Source organism: Rhinatrema bivittatum, chromosome 4, assembly GCF_901001135.1.
Source record: "Rhinatrema bivittatum chromosome 4, aRhiBiv1.1, whole genome shotgun sequence".
Classification (NCBI taxonomy): Eukaryota; Metazoa; Chordata; class Amphibia; order Gymnophiona; family Rhinatrematidae; genus Rhinatrema; species Rhinatrema bivittatum.
The window spans coordinates 231,091,965-231,115,729 of NC_042618.1; the positions used below are offsets into that span (position 1 = coordinate 231,091,965).

General features: G+C 46.0%; 1 protein-coding gene across 18 annotated transcripts in view; it reads right to left on the bottom strand.

Moving 5' to 3' along the window:
- Window positions 1-23,765, bottom strand: part of CACNA1C (calcium voltage-gated channel subunit alpha1 C) — a 1,539,476-nt gene that overhangs the window by 450,744 nt on the left and 1,064,967 nt on the right. The window lies entirely within an intron of this gene.

Here is a 23,765-nt window from a genome sequence, read left to right on the forward strand (position 1 = left end):
ATGGCAGTTTGCACAATGATCTACCTTGTGTTTTGCTGTGAAAAAATAAAAGCGACCAGTCAAAGAGTGAAATCCCCTCTTCAGTCTCAATATAGTGTGTTTAATTTGTGGATTGGATGTTTCCTGGAGAAGAAGTGCGGGGACAGAAATTCCTTTCCATCAACCCTATTCTGCAGGTGCAGGCACCATAGCGCCAGCTCTGTGAAGGGCCGGTGGAGCATGCAAAGGAAAGAAACTCATTTTACTTTCACCCAAACCCAGGTTAAACAACTGACCCCATGGGAAAGGGTGTTACAGTAGCAATAGGGACTGTGCAATCAGCTTTCAGTAATGGGCATAATGCGTGCAGCAAAGTGTTGCAGGTTAAGGTTTCGTAAAAGAGTGAACAATTGATCCTTAGCAGTTGCCTGCCAGTTTCTTGAACTGGTTTATCTCGGAGGGCCGCAAGCCCAGATTTTGGCATAGGCATCATGGGCCCAACTACCCGTGGCGACAAATTCTAAAGACGCCATGCTGCTCTCCGGATCTGCTGCCATCCAGGCCCGCAGACAGCTGCAGCCTTCAGCCTGCGTCCTCAGCGGCAGCAACAACACAAGAAAAAAAAAGTCAGTGTGGGGGCCCATGGGATGCTTTCGGGGTCTGTGGCAGCACTGTCCCTTGCATGGATTTTATCATCAGGAGTCTTATGCAGGAGGAGGAAGCAAGGCCTGTGAGCACTCACCGGCCCACAGGCTGACTTTTTTTCTTCTATTATTGCTGCTGTTGCAAGCTCAGGTTGATGTGAGGAGGGAGGACCCACAGAGCCATTCCAATCTCCTGGGGGGAATCCTCCTAGCCCCCCTCCTAGCCCCCCCCCCTCCTCCGGTAGTGCCTATGGGCACTGACATTTTAAAGCTGGCCCTGCGCCACTATAGTGTGCACTGCAGTCTGATAGTTGAAAATAAATAAATAAAAAGAACAAAATTATATTTTTTTCTGTTTTACAATAATTAAATTTCCTACGGAAAGAAAACACTGCTAGTGACTAGAACACGGAAAAAATACTGATCTTTGCTTTGGACTCACTGATCCCACCTGCCACTTTCTAACTAACCTGAAATGTCCTGATCCTCCTGTGCTATTGCTTAATTAGCTCACGCCTATTAATGTACCAAGAAGGCAAGATTTCCTTCTCTGTTAGATCCATTTTATATAAACAGTGACGGTACAGGTGCACACCTTGATCAATCAGGAGAACTGGAAAGCCTTTTGACTGGGATCAGTACAGGACGAGCTCACATGGATCCTTTCAGATCACTGCTGCTCTGGATGTAAAACAAGCCCAAGGCATTGTTTAAAATTAAAATTCAACAAGCCCTGAATGACACAGATCATGAAAAATTATCCTAAAACCCACTTATTTCAGAACTTTTTTCCATTCAAATAAAAAATTCTGTATTTCAGAGCTGCCCAGAGAACCAGTTTATTTATTTATTTTTTTTACAGGGCAGTTTTTTAAAAATCTGACTCCTGCTCTTTGGTGCATCCAGCTCAATCAGGTTGAGATCTGGCACTCAATCTTCATTCACAACCATGCAGAGATTTATTTACCCCCTTGGGGCCATGCACCAGGGCTCTGTCCAGAGCTCTGCAATCAAGGGCCCTAAATCCAGCCACTAGAGGTCACCATTGCACAGTGACTCCCACTCTCTCCCCTCTGCCAGGGGTGGTGAGCTCTGCTGCTGCTGCAGCAGCTTCCCCCAGCCCTGGGTGACCCGGGGAACAGAAGGCCTGAAATGGGAGTCAAACCCAGGTCCTTCCACATAGCAATAGGCAGTGCTGCCACCGGGTCAACCTATGATCCAGTTTCCGGTGGGAGACTTTTGGACCATTCCTGCGTTTTGAACTTACATCGCAATGAACTATGGTGTATGTAGACCCTTTTTTTTTTTTTTTTTTTAACACCTGAAGTCAGTACTGCTGGTTTCAAAATACAAGGGGGAGGGGGGGGTGGTGGCAGCAAAGGCCAGGACAGACTCAACATCTCCCCAAGGGAAATGGATCCTTTGCCAGCTCTGCTGTTTTTACTCTTCTGCTGCAAAATTAATTTGGTTCACTGCTACATGGACACCTAACACAAAGTAAGAGAAATGATTTCAAAGCCTGTAAGGTGTTTCCTCAGCTGCCGTCACATGAGCACAGGCTCCAACCCAAAGTTCTTACAAAGCCCAGGTGGAATTCTGTAACCTGCTCGATCAGCCAGGGAAACTAATTAGCCAGTAATGTCATTTCTTCGTCTCCTCCACTAAGTGGACAAACAGAAATGCTGTGGCCATTTGCCCATGCCCTCAGCCGATGAGCGCAGGTCCACCCCAGGCTGCCCAGGCTTTCTGTGCGGCATCAATCAGGCCCTTTGCTGAACGCCTACAACTCTTGGATTTTGAAGATAATCCTTTTAAAGTTACCAGATGATTATTTTCCACATCAGCGGACAACAACAAACGCAGACAGGGTAGCTCTCTCCTTCTTTCTCTCTGCGCGTGACAGATAATAAATCATTTCATGACACAGACTTGGTTTCACAGCGTTCGTGGAGGGGGCGGGGTGAGGCAAAAAAAAAAAGGCGAGTCAGTTCTCAGCCTTGCCACTGGAAGAGATATTATCGAATTTGGTGCATATGAAAAATGAGCACTGAAATATTTAGCTTTCATTGTGGACCCTGAACTCTTGTCCAAACCTTACTCTAGTGACAAAGGCCCCGCCTCTTTTCTCCTTCTGACAGAAAATCAGATTTGTAAGGATGATTTAAATTGTATATACAGTACATGCACGGGCACACACAGGGTGACCACAGAGCACCGTCAATTGTTTTTTCTTTTTGGACCAGGCACTTTCCTCCTCATTTTTTCTAACTTCAGCTCAATGGGAACTGGGGGTTGGGATCTGGGACCAGGAGTCTTCATTGGCAACTAGCCTGGGAGTTCTCCCCTATTATGTACCCTCCCCAAGCCTGGTCATTGCAGGGAAGGTAATACCCGCTGGCTTTATACCAAGTCTCAGAGCAAAAACGCACACAAGGATTTTCATTTTCAAACATGCTGGGGCGGGAGCATGGGGGGCGCGGGTCCAAGGAACAGGTGGTCTCTGGCTCCTACCTTTTCTGGCAGGTAGATTTCTGCTGGAAAACCGCACGCACGGAGTTGAAAAGGCAAATCTACGGGCGCACTTTTCCTCCTCCTCCCAACCCCGCCACCCCGATCCCTAACCTAAACACCCCCCCTCCCGGTGACGCCTCCTCTCAATGAGCCTGTAAAGTCCTCACCGTGTGAAACAACGAGGCCAACCTTCAGCCGCACTGAGGGAGGGAAATTGTCAGAGAGCTGATTATGCAGGTAAAACACTTTTTTTTACCCTTAAGTATCGGTTTGAAAATTGCCCTCTGTATTTTGTTTTCGGTTTCAGAAATATGCTGCTGGGCCATCCATTCCACAGATGGCTGCCTGTGTTTTCCAGAGCTAGGATACTATAAAGTGTATTGCAGGGGGTGGCCAACTCTGATCCTCAAGCCGTTTTCAAGATATCCACAATGAATATGCATGAGATAGATTTGCACGTACTGCCTCCATTGATTGCAAATCTATCTCATGCATGTTCCATTGTGGATATCCCGAAAACCAGGCCTTATTGTGGCTCTCAAGGATCGGCGTTGGCCACCCCTGATGGATTGCAATACTATTTGGGTGCAATGCATTTACAGTATATAAATATTATTAGAAATAGCAGCATATCCATGAAGCTTTCTTCCACTATCACCTTGAATGGAAATAACCAGCACTGAACAAGCATCAAAGATTTCACACGCTTAATGGACATCTCCATTCAATAAGCCAATGCACATTTCAACGGGCAGCAAGACAGACTATGATTGCCAAAGTTAATTCATTTGCTAATTAGAAACATGCACATCTGAGGAGTCATTTTTCATATTGGTAACATACAACCAATCTGCCATCCTGTATTACTAATACATTTTTGTTTCAAGTAAGTTTTGAAAGGGGCGCCAATGCTACTTAGTCACTCGCTTAATTTAGCCACCTCTGATGGTGACAAGAAAAAAGGATGAACTGTAGTCTCTTACTATGTAAAGACAATATCATAATTAACAGGCGAGACAAAATAATCACCACTACAATATATTCCATAAAGAGGATTAGGCAATCTTCAGTCCCCATGAACACCAATCCTCTCCAGTTTTCAGCATATACTTAATGAATATGTATGAGACAGACTTGCCTGCACATGGCTTCAACTGTATGGAAATATATCTCATGCATATTCATTAGGGTTATCCTGAAAACCAGAGTGGCTTGATGCTTCCAGGGACTAGAGGTTGCCTATCCCCTCTCCATAAAACACAGATCAAAAAGAAAGGTTCATTTTAGTCAGTACCATAAAGCACGAGCATTACTTAAAGAATCCAAGTAGGTATCATCTAATCTCTACCTAAGAGTACCAGACGTTACATCACGCATGAATATGAAAAATACATCAATGACTTCTTAAAGAGGAGTATAGTCAGAACCCCCCCATTTTCTGCAACAGCTCAGGGGTAGATTTGTAGTAAGAGTTAGCAAATTATATGGAGATTCTATGGCGAATTTGCATATGTTCTAGTTTTTCGTATGAACTAATGTAAGTTGTATTATACTTTATTAAAATAACATTGTTTTCTGACCTTTCTTGGGTGTCTGGATAATGTATTTTGCTAATTTCTTTGCTTTGGATGAAGGAAAAAGGATCTTGGGGATCGGTGAAGGGGAGAGAGAGGAGGGATTGGCCCAAAGAGGTACAAGGAGGAGGAAGAGCGTGAGATTCTCTGGGATCTGAAAAGGAGGGGAAATCTCAGAAAATGGAGATGAAAGAGGGATAGGGGATCTCGAGGATGGGGGAAGAGAAAGGGAGACTGGATTTTAGGGTTGCGGGAGGAAGAGGGATAGGGAATCTCGGTGCTGGAGAGCAGAAGGAGGGCGGATAGAGGATGGAGGAATCTGGAATCAGGGAGGTAGGAGGTGGAGAGGAGGAAGAAGGATCGGGAGAACGGATACAGGATAGTGGGGAGGGTTGAGGACTGTGGGAAGAAGGATGTGGATCAAGTAGGAGAGAGGGAGCATTATCCCTAACCTACCTTCTACTGTGGCCCACAACTAGCCCAAACCATGACCATAGCAGAGACAACCTCACTCCATTGGATCTGGTTCTTCCCCCTCTCGCATCCTAGATCTCTTGTTCCTCTCTCTTCCTCCTCCTCTTCTTACCTAATATTTAGACATGTACAGCAGGAAAAAATGTGTTATGTTTAAAATTAATTTTGTGGGGACCCTAATTCGTTACTTTAGTTTCAAAACAAAAAAAAAATCATTTTTTAAATTTGATTCGTTTTTGTTTTCCATTAAAGTCAATGGGGGGGGGGGGGGGGAGCATTACAGGTAATTTTCAGCCTATACTGGGCTAGAGAATAGGGCTTTTCTAATCAATTGTCTTAAAACTTGTGGAAAGAATTCTACGGATGGGGAAAAGAACTCCAAGGTACCTAGAAAGACTGAGGAGACTGGAAAGTGCCACCAAAAGTGGCACGAAGAGCCTACGTCTCCATGAAGGGGTAAAAGGTTACCAGCATTGGCAGGATTTCGCCAAGTCACTGCAAGAGGAGCAAAGAAGCAGATAAGGTGGGAAGAAAACCCCAAGGCTCCTAGAGAGGGAACCAGCATCAGTGCCATAAACTGTTGATGGCATCTCATGTGACAAGCTGGCACGGAAAGTGACATTAGCACAACCTAAGGCAGCACGAAGGGGGACAAAGCAGAAAAGGTGGCAGTAAAACCTCCAAGACAGGCACTGATAAAGGGGCCCAAGCAGCACAAAGAGTGGTTGAAAGGCTCCAAAGCACCAAGAGAAGTGCAAAGCTGCTCCGCCCCCTCCCCCCCCCGAGACTGACAAAGTGTTAGTTTTGGGGTAAGACAGCAAGGTACAGTGGCAAAGGGAATGCCAAGGGGTAAGGTCTGGGCATGGAAGCAAGGCTGAGTGGCACAAGGACCCCCAATGTACAAGGGGGAACTTAGATTTTCTTGTATAAAGGGGTTTGCCAAATTGTAAAGATTAGGACCACAATTAGTACATCCCAAAGGTTTTTCTAATGATTGTTGGGTGGTTTTCCAGGAAAATAGTGAGAGCTGCTTTACTTAGAAACCATTTCCCACATCAATGAACTGCCCTCAGCCCGTTCCATTGTCTGATTTTTTGGTTTTGCATGAAATCTCTGGCATCACTCTAGGTTTTGTCACATGCGTACAACAGAATGGTTTCTCTTGAGCATCTTTTGTGATAACAGCCAGACTTTACTCTTTGTGCTGCTTGGGACCCTTCACCAGTGCCTGCCTTGAAGGTTTTACTGCCACTTTTCAGCTTTGTTTCCCCCCTTCATGTAGACGTAGGATGCTAATGCCACTTTTGTTGCCAGTTTGCCATTTAAATGCCATTAAGGATTCATGGCACTGTTGCTGGTAACCTCTTTTAGAGCCTTGGGGTATTCCTCCCACACTTGATCTCTTCTTGGTTTGCAATACTGGGTCTACTTTTTGAGTTCTTGCTGGCACTGCCATTGCCAGTGCCAATCTGGCCAATTTTTGAATACATTTACTTTATCTGTTTTGCCTTTCCCTTTCCCTATCATGACTTGTTTTTATGTCAAGGGGAATGTGAAGATTACAACAATGATTTAATATTTTGCAGTGGTATTGTAATGCCCAGACTGTGCCGGCACTGCGCGGCGGTGTGGAGGACTCAGAGAAACTGCTGCAACGGTATCACATTGTCTGCTCTGCACTACTTCTCTGACCCAGACAGGCTTCACAGCACAGCAAGTTATGCTGCACTCTTTGCCCTGCACTCTCTGCTCACTTATGCCCACTGCCAGGTAAACAGTGTGCCTAAGGCTCCAATCACCTGAAAGGAAAAAAACAGAACAGCAACTGCAAGCTAAGCATTACAAATCTGCCACGAGACACAGATACTGTGAGGAAGCACTGCCTCACTGCTGTCCTCTCGTGTGAGGGGCTGTTGCTGGCACAGTGAGACTATAAAATATTCCGCAGCAAAAAACTTTTTCAAAAACCGAGAGAGATTTCGGTGCTATACTTTCACACAGACAAAGTCTTGATAAGCAATGCAGAGCAAATTTCTGACATGCTCAGTCTTCCAGATCAGCATGACAGCATCACTGTAACCGGTCTAAAGCAATAGGTCAGACTGGCAAATTGCTTCGTTGTGATACATCATTCCTCTCATCTACTTGACAATATGCCCGTCCTCCCCTTCTCTGCTGACTGCCTGCTCTACACTGCACATGCACCTGTTGCTTTCCTATGATTTCTATGAGCCCATTGACTATAATGGCCTATAGAAATCATTCTGTGAAATGAATAGGATTTCTTTCATTTGGGGGACTCTCTTAATTCATTTTGGGGTCCCCAGAAAGAAATTAATTAGCCCCTATTCATTTTGTTTTTCAGTTTTGTTTGAAACTAATGCACATTCCTACCCATATTCCCAGTCCTCTTTATTCTCCTTCCTCCTTCCTCCCCACAATTTTCAGTCCACTTTGACAGTCCCCCATCCTAGTCCCCTATCCCATTCTTACCCATCACCCTTGATGTCCTCTTACCTGCTCTTTGGCACCAGTCTCCTCTCTTATGCCCATGCTCCTATCCCCTCTCTCACTCTCTACCACCGGCACGGATTCTCTCTCCTCCCCAGGAGATCAGCCTTCACCATACAATAACTCCGTATTACCCTCCTTCCCAGTCCCTTGTCTGCAAGCCAGCTGTCAGGAGCAGGGCTGGAGGAACCACTAGGCGAGCTAGGCCTATGCCTAGGGCGCTGTGATTTAGGGGGCGCCGCGACAGGCGCCAAATTTTTGAAAGGGCAAAAAGTGCTCTTTCAAAATTCTGCCAGCCCCCGCCTCACCGTGCCACCCTCCCAACGTCCCCCCTTGTGGTCCAGCGGAGGGCCCGGGAGCGATCTGCCGCTCCCGGGGCCTAGGCTGGACCTAGGCTACCATTGGCCCCCGTCACATGGTAGGGGCTAAAGGCCACCAGCGCCATTTTGGTTAGCGGCAGCCGAGGCCCCAGGAGCGGCAGATCGCTCCCGGGCCCCCACCTGGACCACCAGGTATTTTGTCAGTTTTCTTTTGGGGGGGAGGAGGAGTCGGGGCTGCGGCTGGGGGGCGGTACAAGGCTGAAAGTGCCTAGGGCGCCCAATCCCCTTGCACCGGCCCTGGTCAGGAGGAAAGCAATGATGCCTCAGGCTACGTCCTCCTCCTCTGCTACTGAAAGCCAGACTCATGCTTTAGACCACACAGGTTACCAAAGATCTATCTAAGGTGTCCTGTGCAGTTCAAAGCACAAGTCTAGGGGAGGAGGAGTAGCCTAGTGGTTAGAGCAGTGGACTATGAACCAGGACACCAGGGTTCGAGTCCTGCTGTTGCTCCTTGTGACCTTGGGCAAGTCACTTTACCCTTCATTACCTCAGGTACAAAAACTTAGATTGTAAGCCCTTTGGGGATAGAGAAATATCTACAATACCTGAATGTAAACTGGTGTTTAATCTCTCAATTGAGATTGAATGTCGGTATATAAAAATAATAAATAAATAAGTCTGGTTCCAAGTGCAGAAGAGGAGGATGTGACACGAGGCACGGCTGCTCGGTGAATGGGAGGCTTAGAAAAAGGACTGGCATAGGAGGGAGGGTGAAAAAAGGGATCAATTCTGGAAGGAGGACCAGGGGCAGGCAAAAAAGCTTCCTGTGTGCTTGGCCACCTTACTGCTTCCGACATGGTTTCAGTTCTGGTTTCCTGCAAATCCATGGGACCCAACCAATTGTGCCACAAGGCCCAGGTTTTGCTGGCCTTATGGCATCACAGGAAACTGGGGGTCTATAAGAATAGTTCCATTTTTCATTTAGAAGTATTTCGTTTGAAAAACACAGGAAAGCCAGCAATATAAGAATATGTCAAAATTACATGAAAAATTATACACTTTATTTTTCACATTTAAGGATAAAATAATACTATGCAATTTTATAATATTTTCTAAGTTAAATATCTTTTATTGCAGATATGCAAATGCCACCAGTACAGTATTTAAAATATAGGGGAAATCCTCCCACAGTGTTTTGGGGCTCTTGGTGTGGGGAGTGTGCATGTGAATAGCTTTGGACATTAGGGTTTTCACAAATAGCCACTGTTTTTGTGTTAAAAAATTATTTGTTAGGAGGCAGAGCCATCACAGACAGTCCATTAAAGCTCACCTCTTCGCTCACAGATGACCCAACTGGAATTATTCATCCACATTCTTCCACTATATTTAGTCACCACCTCGAACCTTTTAAATATGTTCAGTCTTATCCGGGGGGCTGGTGGATTTTTGGAAGGCCCCTTGCTGCAGCATGAATTATAATTTATGGGTGCAATTTTGTCACTTTTATATTCATTTCCTCTCATGGTAAAAATAAGAAACCAAGATCAAACAAGTCTAGCCATTTTGTGTTATCACCTGCCAAGAAGGAACCATCTGTTGCAACTGGTATCACTACACCACCAGGGATTACTGTAAAATTGAAGAGGTTATGGGCAGGGTGCATGAACAGGGCTGAATCATTTCGGAACATCTTCACTATGGGGTCAATTTTAAAAGTATTGCTTGAGCAAAAATGCCCATATACGCGAGTATGCGGGCCTCGCATGGGCAAAATGGATTTTAAAAGCTGCGATTAAATAAGGTTATCGCATAGTCTCTTGGAATGTCTGTGGTCTGGGCTCCCCCATCAAAAGGCAAAAAATCCTGAGCATGTTAAGAAGACAGTGAACAGATATTGCTCTATGGCAGGAGACCCATCTTGATGACGTAGAGCATAGCAAACTCCGCAGGTGGTGGGTGGGTCAGGTCCACTGGGCATCTTCAGGTACTCACAAAGCGGGAGTAGCCATACTGTTTAATAAGTCGTTATCCTTTCAGCATACTGCCGTTATTGCCGATCCTGCTGGGCGTTACCTGATGATTAAAGGGATTCTACAAGGGAAGCCGTTCAATATCTCCAACGTATATGCTCCAAATCAATTTGATAAACAGTTTTTTCTCTCACTCCCTCAGCTACTGCAGGACCCTTCATATACCACCCTGGTTCTGGGGGGTGATTTTAACACCGTATATGACCCTCTACTGATTATCTCATGTCTTAGGGGTGGGGCGGGTGGGTAGTAGGGTTTGGGATATCTAGGAGGGGGGGGGGGGGGAATGTAAAATGGAACCTGCTGACATGGCTGTTTTTCTTTTCTTTAGTTTGACACGCTTCAGAGTCATGTATGTTAAACATTTGGTCTTTATTGTTCACTAAACAGTTTTTACATAAAAGCTGAGATTTGTGTGCGTATATGCGGGTGCATGACCTAAAAATTAAGGGGGCAAAAAAGTGTCGGGGCATGGCATTCCAGGGCAGGGCCAACTGTTAAGCGTGTAACTCTGTAATTTTAAACTGGAGGCCACAGTGCCCAGTGGTTTGTTAGCCGCGTAACTTTACTGCTGCTCCTGATGAGGAACAAGTCTGCAGATCTTGCATTTTAAGGCTTACACGACAGGATGAGAGGTCCAGGTCAATTGGGGAGGGGGGGAGGGGGCATACAGGATGAAGAACTAGAGGGGTCTGGATGACTTCAAGATGACTGGGCAAACTGGTGGACTAATTGGAAAAACTGGGAATGTCCCTCGTGTGAGCAGGTTTTTATACCCTGTTACATACGTGTGTTCAAGTGGCAAAGTCCTATGGAAGACATGTGAAGAAGGTTTGCTCGCGTGACCTCTTAAAATTAGGAGCATACTTACATTCAGTAGGTGTATTTTAAATCATCTTGGGTGAATTTTAAAGGCCCTATGCTCACCATAGCCGGGAGATCCGCATGTACATCGGGCCAGATCATGCTGTGTGGATTTTAAGAGGCTCCCGGGTACGCGGGTATCTCCCGGTATGCAAGAACCTGTTTTCATAAAAGGGACCTGGGGCTTGGGCATGGCCTGGCCATTCCAGGAAATAGGAATGAAACCAGCGCGTAAGTATTTACGTACGCCAGCTCTCGCCGGGGTCCCTATTTCCGTAACTTTACTTCTGCTATGGACGGTGTGTAAGTCATGAAACAAAAAAAAAAACAAAAACCCTAGGCTAATCAGCGGAGTTTTAAGGGTCAGAGATAATAGGGTAAAAGGGAGGCAAGTTAGCTAGGGGGTTTAGGAAGTCCTCTCCTTTACTGGGTTGAACTGGGAACAAACTGGGGAAACAGGTAATTGCATCAGCACGCGTATCTACTAAAATCCCCCCCTCCACTTACATGATCAAGGTGGCATGTGCACGCAGATGCGTGTCAGTGTAAAACTGTGCACACATAATTATTCATTTATTTATTTATTTATTTTAACAGTTTTTCTATACCGTACGCACATATAGCCGATTTTAGAACATGCACGTATGTTATAAAATTGCAGCATCCATGTGCACGAGCCGGCAAATGCATGCATATGTGCTCCTGCACAGTCTTAAAATTCAACTTTATGTGTGCAAGTGCATGCATGATTTAAAATTCAAACGTATTTCTGCTTGCACGCCGCTATGTGTGTGTATGGGCGCAGGCGAGCTCATTGTAAAATTTGCCTGACTGAGCACAAGTCAGTAATATAAACAAAATCCAAAGATATTCTATAGAAGGAACATGTCAAAGATTTGCTCCACTTTTGCTCCATTATTTTTCTTGCTGCAAATCCTGCAGTTTTTGCATTGATAAAGCTGCAGCAATTTTGCTTTGAGAGCACACACAGCACATGGCTGACTGTTCTAATTTGTAAATATCTGTAGGGGGAACTTGCTGCTTTGCTTCAATCAACCGGTATTTTGTTGACTGGCTACTGAAACATCTAAGGGTTTTCATTTAATCTGCTCTCGTTCGGCACCATTGAATTTCTTATTAGCTTGCACAAAAACAGGTTGATGCATCCAGAAATATGATGCAGCATGACAGAAAATGCTCATTGGCAATCATTTAACTGACACAATTGCTTTTAAACAATACAGTTGCATACTGAGGGGGCACCAGACTGTTTCATGCATTATTTTTGCATATTTCAGAATCACTGGCTGTTTTTTTTTGGGAACGTGAATTTTATTCCTGTTATGTTTCGCAGCTCACTGGCAGGCCCGCAAGCCGTAGCACTTATCTCCAACACAGCCTGAGTGATTCAAGCCCCAGTCACGATAGTGGCTCCAATGCTACACCATGAAGCACTGCTCCTGTTCGCTCTGGCACTCCCTCTAGGTGTGAGCTCTCCCTACAAAATGATGCCCCGGACTTCCAGAGGATGCTTCAGCAAAGGGTTACCTGCCTAGCAGAATGAGTTGCTGCCTTCGTTTCTTCAGCCTTGACCAAAGTTTCTTCATCTCTCCAGGCTTGCCTTCATCCCTTCAGCTTCATCCATCCTATCTTCATCTCTCCAGCCTTGCCTTCGTTTCTTCAAGCCTTGCCAAGCCTTTGCCTCTCCTCCCTCACCCAAGCTACCACAGTTCTATCCACAGATTGATTACTGGTATTGACCTTAGCCTAGACTCTCGTTACCCTTGTCTGCTAGCTGCCACTGACCATAGCCTGGCCTCTCATTATCCTTACTTGCCACCCTCGTCTGACCTTAGTTTGACCCTGGATCTTCTCTTCTGCCTGCGCCGCATATACTGCCTCTTAAGACCTGCTGGTCCCTGGAACCCAAAGGCTCAACCCGAGGGGAAAGGGGTTGATACAGGTGAAGTTCCAGTTCAGTCTCTGCACCGTTTACTTCACCAGTTGGTGGTGAGGACCTACAGAGTCTTCGTTGTAGGGAGTATCAACCTCACCCCAACACAAGGGTCCACAATCCTAACAATTCCAAGAAAATGGAAATGGAGGGGGGAGATGCACCAGGCCTCCTTCGGTAACCCTGCAGTCATGGGTCCTGAATCCATCCACTAGATGTCACCCTTAGGCAATAACCTCCCCAGGGGTTGTAAGCTCTGCCTCTGTAGCTCCAGCTGACCTGGGAAGCAGAAGAAATCGAGCCAGGAGCACTTGCCACCTGAGCCAGTAGGCCAGCTCACTGAGCAGTTTTAGTGGGTGTTAATCACCTCAAGAAAGGAAACCTTGTTAAATATCACAGACCCAACACAGAGACATAAAAAAAAGCTGGTCTCTAATGTTAAAGCTGCAGCAACAAACAAATAACCCTTCTCCCCAAACAAAAGTTATTACAGTCCAGTACCCAATGGTAACACAACATAGTAACATAGTAAATGACCACAGATAAAGACCAGAAAGGCCTAGCCTGTCTGTCCAGTAGTGATTTGCCCACTTTGGGTAGATGTGCATACAACTTTCCATATAGTACTGCATTTTGCTACTGTTCTCTTGTCACTGGGGATCCTCTGTGTTTATCCCATCCTTTTTTGAATTCCACTACTATTTTTGCTGGCATCACCTCTCCATTAAAAAAAAAAGAAAAAAAAAAGTTAAACAAATTCCCTGATGCTGTTCCTGAGTCTTCTTCCTCTTGGAATGGATCCATTGATGATTACTCATCTTACTTCCTTAATGGACCGCACACACCACTTGGGTTGATCCATCTGTGAGGTATGCTTCACATCCCAAGAAGCATGTTTAGAAATAGCAAAGGGCATCAGAGATGGCAATCTCTGAATCCCATTACAGACAGCCGGATCAGCCAGTGGCTCTTCAAAAGCTCCCCTAGGCTGCACAAGGTGTCCCTGTCAGAAGGAACAATCATGTACTATAGATTAATTTCAGTGCCCCCTCCTCCCCCCCCTTGTCTGAATCAATACACCAACACAAATGTGATAATGCAGGAAGATAACAGTAGCTCTTTGCATTGTTGTTTGCAGAGTAATGCTTTAACAGGGCAGAATTCCACTAATAAGCCGGGGACTTATTTGCCGTTCTGTTCGGTCTCTCTTTTCAATGAAAATCACACTTCAACCGTAGATTTAAAAGCTCAGTGTGGGAAAACCTGCCAGCCTCATCATTCAGGTTTACCTTTCCTGTTCTCGCAATGCCTTCATTTCATTTAACATTCCACATCTCCCGTAAAAAGGTTTCATTGACTGACGGCGCACTAAAGGCTTTCATTTCACTGTGCACCTTTCCAATTCATGCTCCCTCGATCAGCAATGAAGAACGCATGCTGCAGATCATGTTCTGTTTTTCCACAATCTATTGCAGAATTTATAGTCAAAATAATGTATCAATTCATGTCTTTAATGGTTTCTAGAAGGGCAGCACAGGAAGAATTATCTACAGCTGTTGGCTCTTAGGGGATGCTTTTTACACAGTGCGCACAGCTGCAAAGTCCATAGATATTTTTATTTATTTATTTATTTAAGGTTTTTATATACCGGCAATCATGAAAACATATCTTGCTGGTTTACATGAAACGGGAGTGCATTAAAATACATCAACTCGAACTGTGGTGACCGAAGGAGCAGTTACAAATAACAAGGGTAGCAGAACTTGGAGAAGAAGGAAGAGATAGGAAAGAATAAACGGTTAAACGGTATACAAATAAATTAAATGCTATGTACAAAAGGCATGATTAATGGTTGAGAGTTTTGTGGAGTCCTTGGTATGTGTCCTTGACTTGTGTTATTGGTATGTGTCCTTGACTTGTGTTATTAGATTGTGTCTTGGAAAGCTTGCTTGAAAAACCAAGTCTTAAGTCTTTTCCTAAAAGTTAAGAGGCAGGGTTCCAGTCTGAGATCTGTAGGAATGGAATTCCACAGGGAAGGGCCAGCTGTGGAGGTGGCACGATCTCTTAAGGTGATGTGTCTGGTCATTTTCGCAGGGGGAACTTTGAGGGCGCCTCTGTAAACATCTCTGGTCGGTCTTGTCGAGTTGTATACTTGGAGGGGGATTTGTAGATCGAGGGAGATGCGCTGATGAATAGTTTTGAAGATGATACATATGGCTTTGTACATGATACGGAAGTGTACGGGTAGCCAATGTAGCTCTTTCAGAATGGGAGATATGTGGTCTCTCTTTCTTGCGCCTGTTAGTAATCGGGCTGCTGAGTTTTGAACCATCTGTAATGGTTTGGAATAGGATGAGGGCAGACCTAGCAATAGGGAATTGCAATAGTCTATTTTTGAAAAAATGACTGCTTGGATGATTGATCTGAAGTCTTGAGCATGGAAAAGAGGTCTTATCCTCTTCAGAACTTGGAGTTTATAGAAGCAGTCTTTGGTTGTTTTGTTGATATGTGCCTTGAAGTTTAGCCGGTTGTCAATTATCACTCCTAAGTCTCTAACTTGTGTGGTAGGTAGGTTGGTAGGAAAAGTAGTATTAGAGATATTGTTTTCAGGAGAGATGAGTAGGATTTCAGTCTTGGATGAGTTTAAGATGAGGTGTAAGCTGTTTAGTAATTGTTTGATTTTCTGGTGGCATGATTCCCAGTAGTCAAGAGTTTTAGAGTATGTGTCTTTGATGGGGATGATAATTTGGATATCATCTGCGTAAAGGAAATACTTTAGATTGAGGTCGGTGAGAAGTTGGCAGAGAGGAAGAAGGTAGATATTAAATAGAGTCGGAGATAATGAAGAACCTTGTGGGACTCCTATGACAGAGTCAAATCTTGAGGATTCTTTGTTTTGGAGTTTAACTTTGTAACCTCTGTTATTGAGAAAGGTTTTGAACCAGGATAGGACGGTGCCGCTGATTCCTATGGACGAAAGCTGGATTAGGAGGATGGCATGGTTGACCGTGTCGAACGCTGCGGATAGGTCTAACAAGATCAGTAGGAAAGAATTTCCTTTATCGAGGCCCATTAAAATATGATCTGTCAGCGAGGTGAGGAGGGATTCTGTGCCTCTATTTTTTCGGAAGCCGTGTTGTGGGGTGAAGAGAAGATTGTTGTCTTCAATGAAAACTGAGAGTTGAGAGTTCACTAGTTTTTCCATGATCTTGGCGATGAATGGGAGGTTAGCTATGGGGCGGAAGTTGTTGGGGTTCTTCGGGTCAAGGTTAGGTTTCTTTAGGAGCGGTGTGATTGAAGCCATTTTGAGATCATCAGGGAAGGTTCCTTGGGCTAGAGAGCAGTTGATGATATTTGTCAATGATGTGGCTATTGTGTCTGGAATAGATAGAAGAAGTTTAGAAGGGATGTGGTCTGCAGGATGAGACGATGGTTTCATTCTTCTCAGGATGGCTTGTATCTCAGTGGAAGCAACGGGTTCAAAGGTGTTTAAGCTGATGTTTTTGTGGGCAGGTTGTTGATATGTCTGGAGGGCGGCGGTGTCGGAAGGCAGTTGTATTAAGAGATTGGTGATTTTATTTTGGAAAAACTGAGCGAGTTCTTCAGCTTTGGATTGAGCCATGTTGCCGGGGATTTCTCGTGGTATGGTCTGAGTGAGGCTGGAGACATAGGCGAAGAGAGCTTTCGCGTCAAAGACCAGGTTGTGAATCTTAGATGCATAATAGTCTTTTTTTGATTTTGAGGTGAGGGATTTGTACTGATATAGTGTAGCTTTGTATGAAGAGATGGTGGTGTCGCAAGGGGTTTTACGCCAAGTCGCTTCTTTTTTTCTTAAACTTTGTTTTAGTTTCCTGAGTTCGATGGTGAACCAAGGTTGTCTGTTGGCTGCATTGGTGTGAGATTTTTTTGTAGTTGAAGGACAGAGCTTGTTGCTATATTTTCTGTTATGTTGTTCCAGGATCGAATGGCAGTGTTAGGGTCGGTGAAGTCTAGTAGGGGGAGCTGTGAGACCAGCTGTGTGTTAAGGTCTTCTGGGGAGCAACGCTTCTTGTAGTGGAATGAAGGTGAGGGGATGTTAGGAGTGTTGGTTTCTTTCAGCGCGAAGGAGGTGGAAATGAGAGTGTGGTCTGACCAAGGAACCTTTTTGTTCTTCAAGTTGAAAGTGGTCGTAATGCCTTTGTTGACGAAAATCAAGTCCAGGGTGTGACCCGCTTTGTGTGTGGGTTCGTTGATTAGTTGTTGGAATCCCATAGCAGATAGGGCTGTGAGGAGGGTTACGCAGCTGTTGGATGGTGAAGGATTGTCTATGTGCAGATTGAAATCTCCTAGGATGATTGCTGGAGTATCCAGGTTGATGAGCATAGTGGTGATTTCAAGGATGGGGGAAACATTGGATTCTAGGAGCCCCGGGGGGGCGTAGACAAGCAGGATTTGAAGATGTTGTGAGGTAAAGAAGCCGACTTCCAGTTTTGAGTTAGAGCTGAATGGATGTTGGGAGAAGTTCAAGCTTTTTTTGGTGGCTAGAAGGATTCCACCTCCTCTTTTTTTCAGTCTCGGAAGTGAGAAGACGTCATAGGACTGTGTGGGTAGTTGGTTTATTAAAGCTGTATCTGAGGGCTTAAGCCATGTTTCGGTTACTGCACAAATATCAGGCTTGACGTCGGTGAGATAATCATTGAGAATTAGGGATTTTTTTGTTAGGGATTGTGCATTGAAGAGAGAGAGTGTGAAGAGTGAGAGGCCTAAAAACTGGGAGATTGGTGTAATCAAGATAGGGGTGAGGGTTTTTAAGTTCTTGTGGAGGGCTCGTCTGGCGGATGTTCTTATAGGTGGGAGGCGGTGTTGTAAAATTGGTATTGGTGGGAGCACTAGAGACATTGTGGATGGTTAGCTGGCTGGTGCAGTGGGTAGGCGGAAGGCAGATGGGAGGAAAGGCTGGAATTAGGAGATAAATAATTAGTTGGTTAGGGCTCTGGATGAGCGTAGGATGGTTGCTTGCTGAGAGCTTGCTGAGAAGGGCGCTGAATGTTTGCAGGGTGGTTGCTTGCTGGATGTTTGCAGGGTGGTTGCTTGCTGGATGTTTGCAGGGTGGTTGCTTGCTGGATGTTTGCAGGGTGGTTGCTTGTTGGATGTTTGCAGGGTGGTTGCTTGCTGGATGTTTGCAGGGTGGTTGCTTGCTGGATGTTTGCAGGGTGGTTGCTTGCTGGATGTTTGCAGGGTGGTTGCTTGCTGTATACTTGCTGAGATGGCGTTGGCTGGGCGCGGTATGGTGGTTGCTGGGTGAGAGCTGGAGGAACGTGAGCAAGATGGACGCAGGATGAGCTCTAGTGCGGTATTGGTGTGATGCTGCTCGGGGAAGCGAGGGACGAAACGAAGGGGCGAAACAAAGGGACAGGCCCCTTTGTCGCGCTCCTTCGGCGCACTCCTTCGGCGCGCGGCGCCTAGCAAGGTGGGATTTAAGGCCCTGCCGGGCTCTCTCTGGTTGGCTGCCTTTTTTATTTTGGGCGGGCCTTGGCGCGTTTCTCTGCTTTTTTTTGTTTTTGATGCGATGCGATCGCCGGATTGGGCCTCGGCGAGCGCAGCTGGCATCGGGGTCCCCCGGGTGGGGAGGCCGAGCACTGACCTGACCTTCCCCCGGTGGGGCTCCTGCGCCGGTCGCGCAGGTCTTCGGGTCGCCGCGTGGAGAAGGAGGAAATGGCGCCTGCAGTCGGGATTTAAAGCCCTGCCGGGCTCCTGCAAACCTTGTAACTAATTTTCAAAGAGAAACCACACAACTACTTTGCCCTTTGAAAACTGCCTATGGCCACAAAGTACCCAGAAACTGTGCATCTCCTTTTTTTTTTTTTCCTGCAGGCAAAAATTTGCTGGAAAACAATGTACACAGATTTGAAAATCCAATCTAAGCGCTATTGTTTCCCTCCCCTGCCCGTAGGAAATCTCCTCTCAATCCAATTAATTGTGTGCATGCTATGAAAGAAGGGAATTTTTTTCACACAGGCCAATTTACCTGAGCAAAAACTGCTATTTACCCAGGCAAAATGTCTGTGCAAATTGCCCTCTGGATTTTCAAAGTGCTACCAGGGTGCTTGACTTATCCACCCAAAATATGGCAGGCTAAGTTAAAGCGGATTTATGGCTAAACCTACAACCTGCTAGGTTTTCCGAACAAACTAAAAGTCGGCCATTTGGGCAGTCCAACTTAGGTGGCTAATTCATAAGCCTACCCCGATCACAGTTCTGGGCCACCTATTTTTTTGGATGGCTAACTCATGGATAAGACTGCTGAATCTGTCCTGCCTCCACTGGTGCTTTCCTATTTATTCACTGTTGTCCTGCTTCCACAGCAGCTTGTCTGTTTCTGTTACTAATGCTGTTCGTCATGCGTTACTTTGCATAGTTTCTAGGGGGACCAATGTAATAAGCTGCGCAAAACCCTCTGCTGTTGTGTCCGTTGGTTCCCGACGCCCTCTCTCCGCCCTTCTTACCTCTTTGGTGCCTCCCTCTTCGTCCGCGGGAAGATTGGCTGCCGCGGCGTTTTCTGCCGAAGTCCTTCGGCGTCCCTGGACCGGCTAGATGCTGCAAGTCGCCATGTTTCCTGGAGGCCTAGGGGCGCGCGCGCAGTGCAGCCCTGACTGAAGTACCGGCGATGGCGCGAACCTCGGGGGCGTCCCCCGAAGATGACGTCACCCGTGACGGATATATAAGGTCTTAGAATTTGCTAACACATCGAATTAGCAAGGAATGACTACGGACTCACTTCGACTTTCCAATCTACTCTGCCTCCTCGAGTTAGCAAGGGTTACTCTACCTAAGCTACTCTGCCTCCTCGGACTTACTAGGGGTACCCGCTCCTCGGGGGCCTCGCTCTCGCCTTTGTTTTTCAGGTGACAGTCTGGAACCGGTACTCGCTCCTCGAGGGCCCTCGTTCTCAGACTTACTCGGAACTCTTTTCTGCCTGGAAGTCATCACTGCCAACTACATCAGTGAGTTACCATCGCTCTCTCAGAGCTTTCCCTGGAACTAGGTACTCGCTGCTCGAGGGCCTATACATTCCAGCTCCTGGGCTTCTATGAGACATTGTGTGAGTGTTACCATCTAGTTCGGCACATGAACTCTGCTTACCCTGCTTTCTCACTATATTTCAGTTTCTCTACAGCTCAGCCTCCAGGGATCGCTGTTCCAGTACCTGAGGGACTACAGCCCAGCCGGGCATTCCAGCTCACTACTGCCACCTCTGGTGGTTCAGTATACTGTCTAATAAAAGAACTAGTGAGTGTCTGTCTCCATACTCTGAACCTGACCGGTGGTCTCTCTCGGGATCTTCCCCTGGGGGCGTGGTCATCTGCCACCTGTCCAAGGATCCACCCACAACTCTCCTAAATAACAACAGATTGCTAATCCCAAGCAGACTGTTAATTCCGAACATAACAGATTGCTAACTCTGTACGGAAAGAGATTGGTAACTCCATGGATCCGGCACAACTGAATGCCTTGCAGGCCATACCGGGCCTGGCCCAGCACATTATGGAGCAGCAAGACGCCTTGTAGAAACTTAGTGCAACATTTCATCAGCTATACACACAGAAGGTTCAAGGCACAGCCTCCAACCAAGGTGGTCAGTTACAGGAGGTAACTTTAAAGACTGCTGTACGACTGGCAGTTCCAATCCACTTTTCCGGAGAAATCCAGAAAACCCGGGGCTTTTTGAACCAGTGCTGCATGCACTTTGCCTTACAGCCGTCTCTATTTCCTACAGCTCTCTCCAAGACCACCTACATCTTTTCATGCCTGGATGGTAGGGCCTTGTCTTGGGCATTTACCTTGTGGGAACACAAGGACTCCATTTTGCAGGACATAGAAGGATTTATGGATTTATTTAAATCCATTTTCGATGACCCTGCTCGAATATCTGTAGCCGGTTCTGCTTTAGTGGATTTGAAGCAAGGGAACAGATCATTGGCTGAATTTGCCATAGAGTTCAAAACTCTGGTGGCAGAACTCCGCTGGGACCCCAGATGTCTCAAGACTCTCCAGTGGCGTAGCTAGACAATTTGGCGCCCGGGGCAAGAGACTTCTTCGGCGCCCCCTCCCTCCATCAAGATTCCAGTCTTAGTCATTTAAAAATATACATTTTCTAAAGGCTTAAAAAAAATAGCAAAACCATTTCAAGATTGGAACTATTCTAGTCTTCATGCTTAAATTATGCTAAAAAAAAAACCAAAACCTGGCATCAGTATCTTAAATTTGTGATTTTGCTGAGATGAACATTTTAAATAGTTTAATTTTTTTTGCTTTAGTATTTGTCTCTACCCACTTTGCTAAATTTTATTTTCTAGAAGAGGGATGCTTAACATTCAGTAATTTAATCTTTCATCCAACTTTTCAAAAGTTGCACTACCAGCACAGATTTTTTTTTTAAACTGGCAGATTCCTCTCTCACATACATACCGTATATACACATACAGAAGCACCATTCCTTTCTCATACACACACACCGCTCCTTTCTCACATACACACAGAAGCACCCTTCCGATCCAAGGTTGAACAGCTGGTCTCCGGCGACGGTTAGCAGACCGGTGTTCACTTCTTCTGCCCCCGCCGGCCTCGATTTTAATGTCTTCGGCCCCCGCCGGCCTCGATTTTAATGTCTTCGGCCCTCTTGGTCTCCGGTGGGGGCCGAAGACATTAAAATCGAGGGCGGCGGCGGAGGCCGAAGCAAAGAAGATGGGCGCCGCCCTTAGGTTACTCTACCTAAGCTACTCTGCCTCCTCAGACTTACTAGGGGTACCCGCTCCTCGGGGGCCTCGCTCTCTCCTTTGTTTTTCAGGTGACAGTCTGGAACTGGTACTCGCTCCTCGAGGGCCCTCGTTCCCAGACTTACTCAGAACTCTCTTCTGCCTGGAAGTCATCACTACCAACTACATCAGTGAGTTACCATCGCTCTCTCAGAGCTTTCCCTGGAACCAGGTACTCACTCCTCGAGGGCCTATACATTCCAGCTCCTGGGCTTCTATGAGATATGGTGTGAGTGTTACCATCTAGTTCAGCACATGAACTCTGCTTACCCTGCCTACTCACTATATTTCAGTTTCTCTACAGCTCAGCCTCCAGGGATCGCTGTTCCATTATCTGAGGGACTACAACCCAGCCGGGCATTCCAGCTCACTACTGCCACCTCTGGTGGTTCAGTATACTGTCTAATGAAAGAACTAGTGAGTGTCTGTCTCCATACTCTGAACCTGACCGGTGGTACCTCTCGGGATCTTCCCCCGAGGGCATGGTCATCTGCCACCAGTCCAAGGATCCACCCACAACTCTCCTAATAACATCAGATTGCTAATCCCAAGCAAATTTATCTCCGAACAGAACAGCTGCATGTTTTTGCGTGGGCAACTACGTATGGTTTTCGCGCTGATCTTACACGCATATGTAAATGACGCGTTTAGTGTGGAAAAAACACACGCACACCCTTGTGCAATAACCCAAGGCAGGTTTTGCGCGAATGCATGCAAGTGGCATGTAAAGAAGGTAATTATCTATTCACGGGCTATGCAGGGAGCCGTGCTAGCATGGAGATAGGTTAGTGTGGGGGTTTTTTTAAGCTTGCTTTTTAGCACCTGGCTCAGGGCAGAAGTTACGTGAAAGTGCCTGTATGGAGCCCTTTTACTCCATTGCTGGCATTAGGTTTGCTGAGCTACTTTATAAAATCCCTTAATTTCCTGAATGGTTTTCTGATGCCAGATTGTGTGTCCATGCAGACTTTTCCTCGATGGGCACCTGGGGCTTGCTTATTGAGATTGCTCCTACTGCTTTGGTGGCTTTCCATCCTGGTCCAGGTCCTGGTGACACTGCGGCTCTAGGCGGTGTCAGTGCTTGTCTGTAGCCCCAAGATCGCTGGTCCATTCATCCTGGCTCCTGCTCTCTCCCAAGTGGGGCTGATCCATGCTGAACAGCCCCAGGTGCCTAGCAAAGAAAAGGGCTGAACGGACACACAACCTGGCATTAGAAAATCATTCAGGAAATGAAGGGAGCTTAATGTAGTGCAACAAAGCTAATGCCAGCAATGGAGTAAAAGGGCAGATAGGAGGTGAAACAGTTTATTTTTGAATGACATAGGGCAATGTAATCAGCAGTGTTAGAAATACCGCTCGCGAGTCTGCAAAATGTTTTCAATTGTGCCTATTTTAGTGCTGTGTTTTCCTACAGCTATCTGCATCAGGGCTTTTATGTGGGTATTGGCGCATGTATTTGGTCTTGCGTATGGTTTTTTGCATGGATCTAATTTTCATCCCGTCCCCTTATTACATACCGTGGAGGCGCCTGCTTTTCCTGCGCGCACTAAAAAAATTATGAGTAGAAAATCTGCACTGACTTCAGCATCCGTCTGATTACATCAGCCCCTGTTCTTTTTATTATTATTCTGCCAACTGGTGGTCAGCTTGCACGTTCATAGCTTCTGCTTGTGCAGCTGGATCTAAAGGGTTAATAGTGACTGAAAGCAGGGGTGCCTGGGAGTTTTCTTACCTCATGGCTCTCTCTCATCTCTAGTCAGCACTGGTCAGGCCTATGTTAATCAGCAGCTAACCTGGCCAACCCTGCATAATTATTTTTATTTTACCTGTCCTTATTTGTGTGGTCCAGGCTACGCTGGTTGTTATAGTCATCAGTTTATGCACAGTAAGACTCTGTTAATTGTTTTACATGTTAATAAAGTTTGGAGTTGAAGAAATGGCCTCCTCTGTCTGTGAGTAAGGACCGAGTTAAGCTATGTGTTAAAACAGTTCATAGGAAATGCATTGCAGATGCACAATAGGATCCTTCTGCAAACTTGCTTCTTAGTGACTAAAGAGATCCAGCTACTTCACTTTCAGAGTGGATTAATTTTGATGCTAAGGTCTACACTT